We start from the raw sequence: 9,950 nt of genomic DNA on the forward strand, positions 1-9,950 counted from the left end.
ATGACGTGCCCATGGACCAACTCCCGGAACATAACGATGAAGTAAGTGAGCCCAGCGGGGCACAGGGGGGCAGGATGGTGAGCTTTGGGGAGGAGAGAGCCCCAGTGAGCCCGCACCTCTCAGCATCTGGCCACCACTACTTCTGAGAGTCTCCCCTCCACCCCAGGAGCTGGACCCATAGGAGAAGACCCACTTAAGCCCCGGTCCTGGCCCCAGGGAAGGCGGGGCTGAGGGCGAGAGGGGCAGCATCTGGGCAGGACTGGCCTCCCCCTCAGGCCCTGCCCAGGGGAAGGCATATTGCTCCTTCAGGGCAGGAAGCACATCAGGGGGCTGGCAGTGCCTTCCCGCCTGAGGCCCCGTCTCCCTGTCTGCCATCACAGAGAGCTGCGTGGGAAGCTTGGCCTCAGCTGCCCAGTCCCCTCCCCGCCTCTCGGTAGCCCCGATCCCGGGCCAGGTCCGGGTGCTGTTTCTGGGCAGGCCTGCCCCTTGGAGGGCCCTGGAGGTCCTCCACCTTGAGAAAGGGTGGGGATGTTCCGGCCTCATTCTGGGCTCAGGGGGCTGTTTCCCATGCACTTTGGCTGCCTTGCTGCCTTCCAGGGTGATGGTATAAAATAAGAGTTGAGTGCCCAGCCATGAAAGGTGAGGGACGGAGTCAAGAACCCCTGGGCAGGACCTTGTCCACCCCGTACCCTGGGTCTAACGTGTCTTGAGAGAGTTAAGCCACACAGAGCTGAGGACACTGAAGGCTTTGTCAGGTGGGGGGTGGGGGTGGCATCAAGGCCGCCTTCCTGGAGCAGGAGCTGGAGACCCAACAGTGGGAACAGGCAGGGCTGGATGGCACTGGAGGGAAGGCGGGTTCCCGTGTGAGCAAAGATCCGGGACCATCCCAGTGCCCCCGCTCCTCACCCCCCTCCTCGTCTGCATCCTGTCCTTCCTCTGCCCCAGGTCATTTCCATCCTAGACGAGATCTGGATTCAAAGGCGCGTGGCCAGGCAGTACGACCTGGAGCCCGATGAGCGCTTCCAGTCCTTTCTCCAGGCCGTAGAGCCCCTGGATGAGGAGCAGAGGTGAGGCCGGCAGGAGGCAGGCGTGGGCTGCAGCTGCCCGCAGGCTCTGGGAGAAGGGACCCTGACGTGTGGCTCCAGGGGCTCACAGGTGTCCCTCTGTCCTGCAGCTACAGCCTGTCCTGCCAGCTGGAGCCAGAGGGCCAGAGGGCCGGCAGAAAGGGACTGTTGCAGTTCTTCAGGCGCCACAAGATTTAAACTTCCTGGCCAGGGCCAGGTGAGTCTCCGGGCGGGGGCGACCGGCAGGGGGTGGGCTGCTCCACAGCCTCAGGGAAGCTACGGGCCACGTTGGGTGTGGGGGCGTCCTAAAGACGGGTGGGGCTGGGGTCCCAGCTCCACGGCCGACCAGTCCTGTCAGACTGACGGGTGGTTCCCCTCCCCCTCTGGGACCCAGCCTCCTCCTCTGTGAGTAGGTGACGCCCAGGAGCCTTCCCGAGACAGGGACCCCCCGGACGCTGGTGATTGACAGGACCCTCCGTGCAGGGCCAGGGGCCCAGAGGGCAGTGGGGACAGGGTGGAAGCAGGATTATGGGGGGATCCCGGGATAACCTGCCTCTTCTGTTCACCTGTGTGGCCCTGCAGCTGCTGTCATCGGGCCCGCGGCCCTGCTGGTGTCCTGGCTGCATGTGGACGAGAGCTTCCCCTTCAGGCAGGCGGCACCTGGCACTCCCAGACCCGAGTCTGCTTCCTGCTCCTCTTCCTCCCCCTGCTCATCCTCCCCCTCTGCTGGGGCAGGTGCTCTGGCACCTCCTCGGTCGGCAGACCCAGGCAGCTCCCCGGGCTGCCGCTGCATCCTCAAGGACCCGTACGTAGCTGCAGCCAATCCGGCCTCCTTCGTGCTGTGTCGTCCCCTCTGCTCGTGGCCCGCTGGACAGAGGCGAGCTGCCCCACCACGCCGAGGGTGTCACCATTTGTGCACGTGGCCTCACGTGTTGTCAACACCACCCGCTGCCTGGGTGCCATCAGCCACCGAGTTGCAGCCACACGGTTCCAGGAAAAGGTGGGGCCGTCCTCACCAGGCCTGGACATTCCCGGGATGGACACGGACACGGCGCAGTGCTGCGTGGAACCACCGCCCCCTGGGTGCCCAGAGGAGGCATCTGAGGATGCAGGGGTGGCCGGCCGCCGCAGGTTCCCAGGGCATGCTCCCAGGGGTGCCCCCTGTGCAACTTCCACCCCTCATCCCTGAGGAGTAGCCTCCCTAGGGATTAAAGACGGCGGGGTGAGAGGTGAGACAGAGACCTCCTCCCAAAACCACATATAATATGAAAATGTAATTCATACAACTCAGCCTGAAAGAATAACAGGAAAGAAGGCTGCGCAGACTGCACACACCTAGAGAAAAGAGCAGACCTCACGGAACAGGGTAAGGTACCAAAGCTGTGACCCGGCGGGACTCGAGCCCTTCCCCCACCCCAGCGCATCGGCGGGAGGAAGAGACACAGACCAGGGACGGAGTGGACGCCTGGCACTGCTGAACACCCAGCCCTGGAGATCTGTTCGGAGCACAAACCTACATTGCATGGTGCTCTGGTGATTAGTGGGGCTGGAATACCTGGAGAGATGGAGATTCCCGCTGCTTGTGGAGAACAGGCATTCATATCCGGCTGCTCTGGGCGGGCAGTCTCAAAACCTTCCTAAAACCAAGAGGGCTGCTAAAGGGGCGAGGATTGCACAGAGCTTACTGCTCAGGAGAAAGGACAGGTAGACAGAATTGGGCGGGTGCACTCTGCCCAGCAGGTTGGGAACTTAAAACCATCTTCAGGCGCTACATCCCCCTGGCTGGCTACGCAGCTGCACGGACCCCCACGCTGATATGCAGCCTGCTGTGTCTTCCTCCTGGCTAGCCTGCACCTGGCTCGCAAACCGGCTGCCCCTGCCCTGGCATCAGGCCAGCCAGAGGGACGTCCCACACAAAGCACAGAGGCTTACACCTGTGTGTTCCGCCACTGGTTCTGGCAGTGGAGACAGGCATAGCAGCCGGGAAACAGGAAACAGCTCTTTCCTCCCCCAAGGCACCAGCACCACTCCCCTGCGACCCCCGCCACGTACAAGTATGAAACGTCAAAAGAACCTCGTTCAAAGCAAACTCTCAACACCAGACAAAGGATCGAGTGAGACTGAATTAATAAATCTTCCTGAAAGAGATTTCAAAATAAAAATCATAAACATGTTCATGGAGGTACAGAAGAATGTTCAAGAACTCAGCAACGAATTTAGGACACAGACCCAATCGTTGAAGAGCACAATAGAGGGTATTAAAAGCCTGTTAGATACGGTGGAGAAGATGATAAAGAGAAATCAGGGAAGAGGAATACAAAGAAGCTGAGGAACAGAGAGAAAAAAGGATCTCTAGGAATGAAAGAATACTGCGAGAAATGTGTGACCCATCCAAACGGAGCAATATTCGTATTATAGGGGTAGCAGAAGAAGAAGAAGAGAGAAAAATGGGAGGAAAGTGTCTTTCAGGAGGTCATTGCTGAAAACTTCCCCAATCTCGGGAAGGACATAGTCTCTGAGGCCATGGTAGTGCTCAGATCGCCCAACACAAGGGACCCAAGGAGGATAACACCAAGACATATAATAATTAAAATGGCAAACATCAAGGATAACGACAGACTATTAAAAGCAGCCAGAGAGAGAAATTAGATCACATACAAAGGAAGACCCATCAGGCTATCATCAGACTTCTCAGCAGAAACCTCACAGGCCAGAAGGGTGTGGCATGGTATATTTAACGCAATGAAGCAGAAGGGCCTCGAACCAAGAATACTTTATCCGGCAAGATTATCATGTAAACTTGAAGGAGGGATTAAACAATTTTCGGATAAGCAAAAGCTGAGAGAATTTAGCTCCCACAAACCATCCCTACAGTGTATTTTCGAGGGACTGCTGTAGGTGGAAGTGTTCCCAGGGTTAAATAACTGTCACCAGAGGTAATCAAAATGGATAGACAGAGAGTCCAGAATATGATCCCTAACATATAAAGAATGGAGAAGGAAAGAGGGGGAGGGGGAAAAAAGCCTTTAGATTGTGTTTGTGATAGCATACTAAGTGAGTTAAGTTAGGCTCTTAGGAAGGAAGTTACCCTTGAACCTTTGGTAACCACAAACCTAAAGCCTGCAATGGTAATAAGGACATACCTACGGATAACCACCCTAAATGTAAATGGTCTGAATGCACCAATCAAAAGACACAGAGTCACTGAATGGATAAAAAAACAAGACCCAACTATATGCTGCCTACAAGAGACTCACTTCAAACCCAAAGACATACAAAGACTAAAAGTGAAGGGATGGAAAAAGATATTTCAAGCAACTAACAGGGAGAAAAAAGCAGGGGTTGCAGTACTTTTATCAGACAAAACAGACTTCAAAACAAAGTCACAAGAGACAAAGAAGGACATTACATGATGATAAAGGGGTCAATCCAACAAGAGGATATAACCATTATAAATATCTATGCACCCAACACAGTATCACTTACATATGTGAAACAAATACTAACAGGATTCAAAGGGGAACTAGAATGCAATGCATTCATTATAGGACACTTCAACACTCCACTCACTCCAAAGGACAGATCAACCAGACAGAACATAAGGAGACAGAGCCATTGAACAACACATCAGAACAGATGGACCTACTGGACGTCTACAGAAGTCTCCACCCAGAAGCAACAGGATACACATTCTTCTCAAGTGCACATGGAACATTCTCAAGAAGAGATCATATACTAGGCCACAAAAAGAGCCCCAGTAAATTCAAAAAGATTGAAATTGTCCGAACCAGCTTCTCACACAACAAGGGTATGAAACTAGAAATAAATTACGCAAAGAAAATGAAAAAGCCTACAAACACATGGAGACTTAACAACATGCTTCTAAACAACCAACGGATCAATGACCAAATAAAAACAGAGATCAAGCAATATATGGAGACAAACGACAACAATAATTCAACAACACAAAACCTGTGGGACACAGACAAGGCGGTGTAAGAGGGAAGTACATGGCAATACAGGCCTACCTCGGGAAAAAAGAACAATCCAATATGAACAGTCGAAACTCACAATTAACCAAACTAGAAAAAGAACAACAAATGAGGCCCAAAGTCAGTAGAAGGAGGGACATAATAAAGATTAGAGCAGAAATAAATAAAATTGAGAAGAATAAAACAATAGGAAGAATCAATGAAAGCAGGAGCTGGTTCTTGGAGAACAGAAACAAAATAGATAAACCCCTAGCCAGACTTATCAAGAAAAAAAGAGTCGACATGATGCATAAACAGAATCAAAAATGAGAAAGGAAGAATTACTACGGACACCACAGAGATACAGAGAAGTATTAGAGAATACTATGAAAAATTATATGCTAACAAACTGGATAACCTAGGAGAAATGGACAACTTTCTACAAAAATACAACCTTCCAAGGCTGACCCAGAAAGAAACAGAAGATCTGAACAGACCAATTACTAGCAACAAAATTGAATTTGTAATAATAAAAGTACCTAAGAACAAAACCCCTGGAATAGAGGGCTTCACCACTGAATTTTATCAAACATTTAGTGAAGACCTAATGACTATCCTCCTTAAAGTTTTCCAAAATGTAGAAAAGGAAGGAATACTTCCAAACTCATTCTATGAGGCCAGCATCATCCTCATACCAAAGACCAGGCAAGCACACCACAAATATAGAAAATTACAGACCAACATCCCTGATGAACATAGATGCAAAAATACTCAACGAAATATTAGCAAACCGAATTCAAAAATACATCAAAAAGATCATCCATCATGATCAAGTAGGATTTATTGCGGAGAAGCAAGGATTGGTACAATATTAGAAAATCCATCATCATCATCCAGATCAACAGAAAGAAGGACAAAAACCAGATGAGCATCTCCATGGATGCCAAAAAAGCATTCGACAAAATTCAACATCTATTCAAGATAAAAACTCTCAACAAAATGGGCACAGAGGGCAAGCGCCTCAACATAATAAAGGCCATAGATGACAGGCCCACAGCCAACATCATAGTGACAGCGAGAAGCTGAAAGCCTTTCCCTCTGAGATCCGAAACAAGACAGGGATGCCCACTCTCCCCACTTTTCATCAACATAGTACTGCAGGTCCTTGCCGCAGCAATCCGAAAGCGCAAAGAAATAAAAGGCATCCAGATCGGTAAGGGAGTCAAACTGTCCCTGTCTGCAGATTACATGATATTGTACATAAAAAACCCTAAAGAATGCACTCCAACACTACGAGAACTAATACCTGAATTCAGCAAAGTTGCAGGATACAAAACTTGGCAGCACGGGCGGAGGGCTGCTCTGGGCCCAGGCACGGGGCTCTGGGGACTGCCCGTCATCGGACCCCACAGAGAAGCCATGTGGCCGAGGCTGCCAGCAGCATCGATGCCCGCAGCTGCGGCTCCAGGGGCCGGGACGTCAGGAGCCTGTCCCATCCTCCGCTGCAGCGGGCAGATCCTCTGGGTGCCAAGTGTACGGACACAGCCCCGGCCCCTCCCTTCAGGGGAGGCCTGCTGGCCAGAGGGGCAGCTGGCCACCGGAGGAGGGGAGGCCCTGGCCCTTGCTGCCCCCCACTGTTTTTTCAGAAAATATGTTTTACCTTAATAATAAAAAAAAAAAGAAATAGCCTCCCTGAGGGCAGTGTGATGTGGATGTTGTCCCTGGGGGTCACCCCTGTGCAGGTGGGATGCACTCAGGGAGAGGACTGCCCCCACACTGCTCTTTCTTCTCAAAGCTCTGCCCCACAGGCAGACATCGTGTGCCCCCCGACCCACCCCGGCCCTCAAACTCTCTGACCCAGGGTGGTCCCGACCTGTGTATGCCAGGTTGCCCTCCATCCTCCGTCCTCGCCCATAAGGTGCTCAGGAAGAGCGGGGTGCTCTAAGCCCCAGGCGGGCACACCTTGGCAGCACTGGGGAGGGCTGCTCAAAAAGAACCTGGGCCTTTCTGCCTGTCACCTATAGATTATGATCAGACATGAAAATCTACTGATTAGAAGCCCCGGGGTGTCTCCTCACGGCTGGGACACCAATGCACATGTACTCCAAGTAGATCCCAGGGCTGCACGCCACCAGTCTAGCACTGTCCCATTTGATGAGACACAGCTGCCCCACACATTTCAGAAATTCCGTTGCAAAAAATGTGGAACTTGGTCTCTCAAAGCACCTCCAAGAGGTGCATGCCTTCCATTGGGGGGCTTTCTCTGAGCCCAATTTCTCCACACTTCACACCTCACAGCACCCCTCAAAGCTCCCAGGACCCCAGTCCTTCCCCATGGTGCCCCTCAGCCGCCCACCCCCAGGCCAGGCTGGTGTGAGGCCCCTGGTGTCCCGCTCCTGGGTCCTGGCTGAGTGGCCTGAAATCTGTGACAAAAGGCTGGGGAGGCTGAGCGGAGGCACTTGGCTCTGATTCTCCCCACACTGCTCCCCCAGGGCTCTCAGGACGTGTTCACCCTCCCAGGAGGGGAGGCCTGGCCTGGAGGGGAGTTCCAGGATCAGCACAAACACCCCCTTTGGGGGCTCCAGGCTGGAGACAGTCTCCAGGCCTTACGCTGCAGGTGGAGCCCCAGACTGGGGACTGGGGAAGCGGACGTGGGCCCACCTGACAGCCTCAGGTGACCACGTGATAGGAGGTAAAATCGGGACACCCAGGCCACCCTCCTTTCCTTTCCCTGGCCCTGCCCACAGCACCCTCAGAGCCATCTGCCTGCACGGTGGTCCCAGGGATGACCTCAGGCTCCCCGGCCACATAGGGAGGTAGGTTTGGGCAGGAGGAGGGCACACGGGCCCCTGGCAGGGCAGGGGCCCAGGTCAGACCTGTCATCCTGCACGGCCCACCAGCCTCAACCTGACACAGGAGAGCTCTGGGCCCAGAAACAAAGCAGCAGCCCTGGGCCTGCTGGGTGGTCACTGGGCCAGCGGTCCGTCCTGCCCCGGGTCTGTGCAGGGGCCCCAAGCGCGCTACGGCCTAGACCGCTGGTGCTGGGACACCAGGCTCACACGGCGGCGTGGCCACCCTGACTGTGGGCTGCAGCGCACCCTCTCCACCCGGCGTGTGCTGGGGAGGTGGCAGGGCCCTCCGGCCGCTGGTGCGCTCCTCTGCACCCAGGCACCGGCTCTGGGGGCTCCCCGTCTTCGGGCTCTTCAGAGAAGCTGATGCTGGTGTTCTTGTTCGCAGGCTCAGAGAATGAACTTTGCAAACACTCAAGGTAGGAGAGCATGTGCGAGGCTTTTATTTAGACATAAAGCAGAGGACAGAGCTCCTGGCTTGCCCCTGCCCGGAGGGGACAAGACAGCCCCGGGGTGATGCACTGTCTAGGGGATTTAGAGGCAGGTGAGGGACAAAGGGCCAGGGATGCACACCTGCTAAACGGTCCCCAAATGCTTACCTTCGAAGAGACACTAAGTTTCTTACCAGTCTTCCAGATTATTTTGCTTACTTGCCAGTATTACTTGCCTACGTTGCACATCATTTGATTAGGGCTAGAGGAAGAAAAGCAGCATCTGGGTAGTTGAAGAAAATAAGCCGGGCCTTTGAGCAGGCGACGGTACATTTTACAATAGCCTCATTTAATGGACACAGTGAAGACATGGGCTATGCTGCGGTCTTTTCTTATGTGGGGGATATTCAAACATTTCAGGACAAGTCACTCCTGGCTTTTTAGTTATAATTAATCTCACACAAGAACGCTTATATTACTTTAGAGAATGAATGTGACTGACTTTGCTTAATTGTTTAATATGGAGTTTCAGTAGGGGTTTTATTCCGGAGGCCCTCACCCTGCTCTGCCTGCACCCACGGTCCCTGCCTCACCAGCACTGAGGCTCCGTGGCTTCCCTCCCCAGCTGCCATTCCCTCCTAGTTCCCCCTCCAGGCTTCCCTTCCACACTCCCCAAGCTCTCTGTTCCCATGCTCGCACCCCTCTCCCCTCCACCGCCCTCCCAGCCTTCTCCTTCCCCCACCCCTCCCCTGGGCTGGGACGCCTGTTAGGAGGGCTTTGTGCATTTTTCTCGGTTCTTGTCCCCGCCGCGGCAAAGAACTGAAACGCAGAGACACAGTAGTGAAGTCGAGTTAAAGTTTTATTTACGGAGAGAAAGTGCACACTCAGAGAGAGGGGAGTGTGGGTAACCTCAGAGAGAAAGGCGCATTGAAAGGTTTTTTTGAAAGGCGCATGAAGGATTTTTCAGGAATGTGACAAAGGGCTAGGGGTGTGGACCTGTGAAGTGGTCTCAAGATGAGACATGACGTTTCTTATCAGTCCTCCCGGTAATTCTGCAAAATTAGCTTAACACAAGAAATGCACTGCTCGGATTCCCTCCAGAATAGCAGCTTCCTGGTTTGGGAGCATATCAATTAAGACTGCCTTCCCTGCCTCCAAGGTGGGCTGAGTTATTGTATGTTCGCTGAAGAGTATGTTATGTGTGGATAAAATGAAAATTCCTGGGGCCAGGATTCTCACCTGGGCCTAGTCGGCTAGCTCACTACACATGTGGGCAATAGGTTGCTACTGACTCTATAGAAAGAGCTCCACCCAGTGCTCTGGGTGACACGGTGACACGGCCGCGAGGCTGCAGGAGAGCAGAGCAGAGGCTGGAGTGGTGGCAGCGCTGAGGTCAGAGGCCTAGAGGATGTCTGCAGGACGGCTGTGCAGGCAGAGAGGCCCAGAGGCAGAGACCGGCTTGCTGCATGCAGACTCGCTCTGATTGGATGGGATGTTAGGGATTGACCTGCCACGGTGGAAATAAAGTTGGGTAAAGCCCTTTCACCCCAAGAACGTTTTACTGTCATTTCTTTGGTCACATTGAATCCATAGCGAAATTGCCCAGGGTTGAAACCCATTGGCAGGACATTAAAA

This window comes from Manis pentadactyla, chromosome 12 (genome assembly GCF_030020395.1).
Source record: "Manis pentadactyla isolate mManPen7 chromosome 12, mManPen7.hap1, whole genome shotgun sequence".
In the NCBI taxonomy this organism is placed as follows: Eukaryota; Metazoa; Chordata; class Mammalia; order Pholidota; family Manidae; genus Manis; species Manis pentadactyla.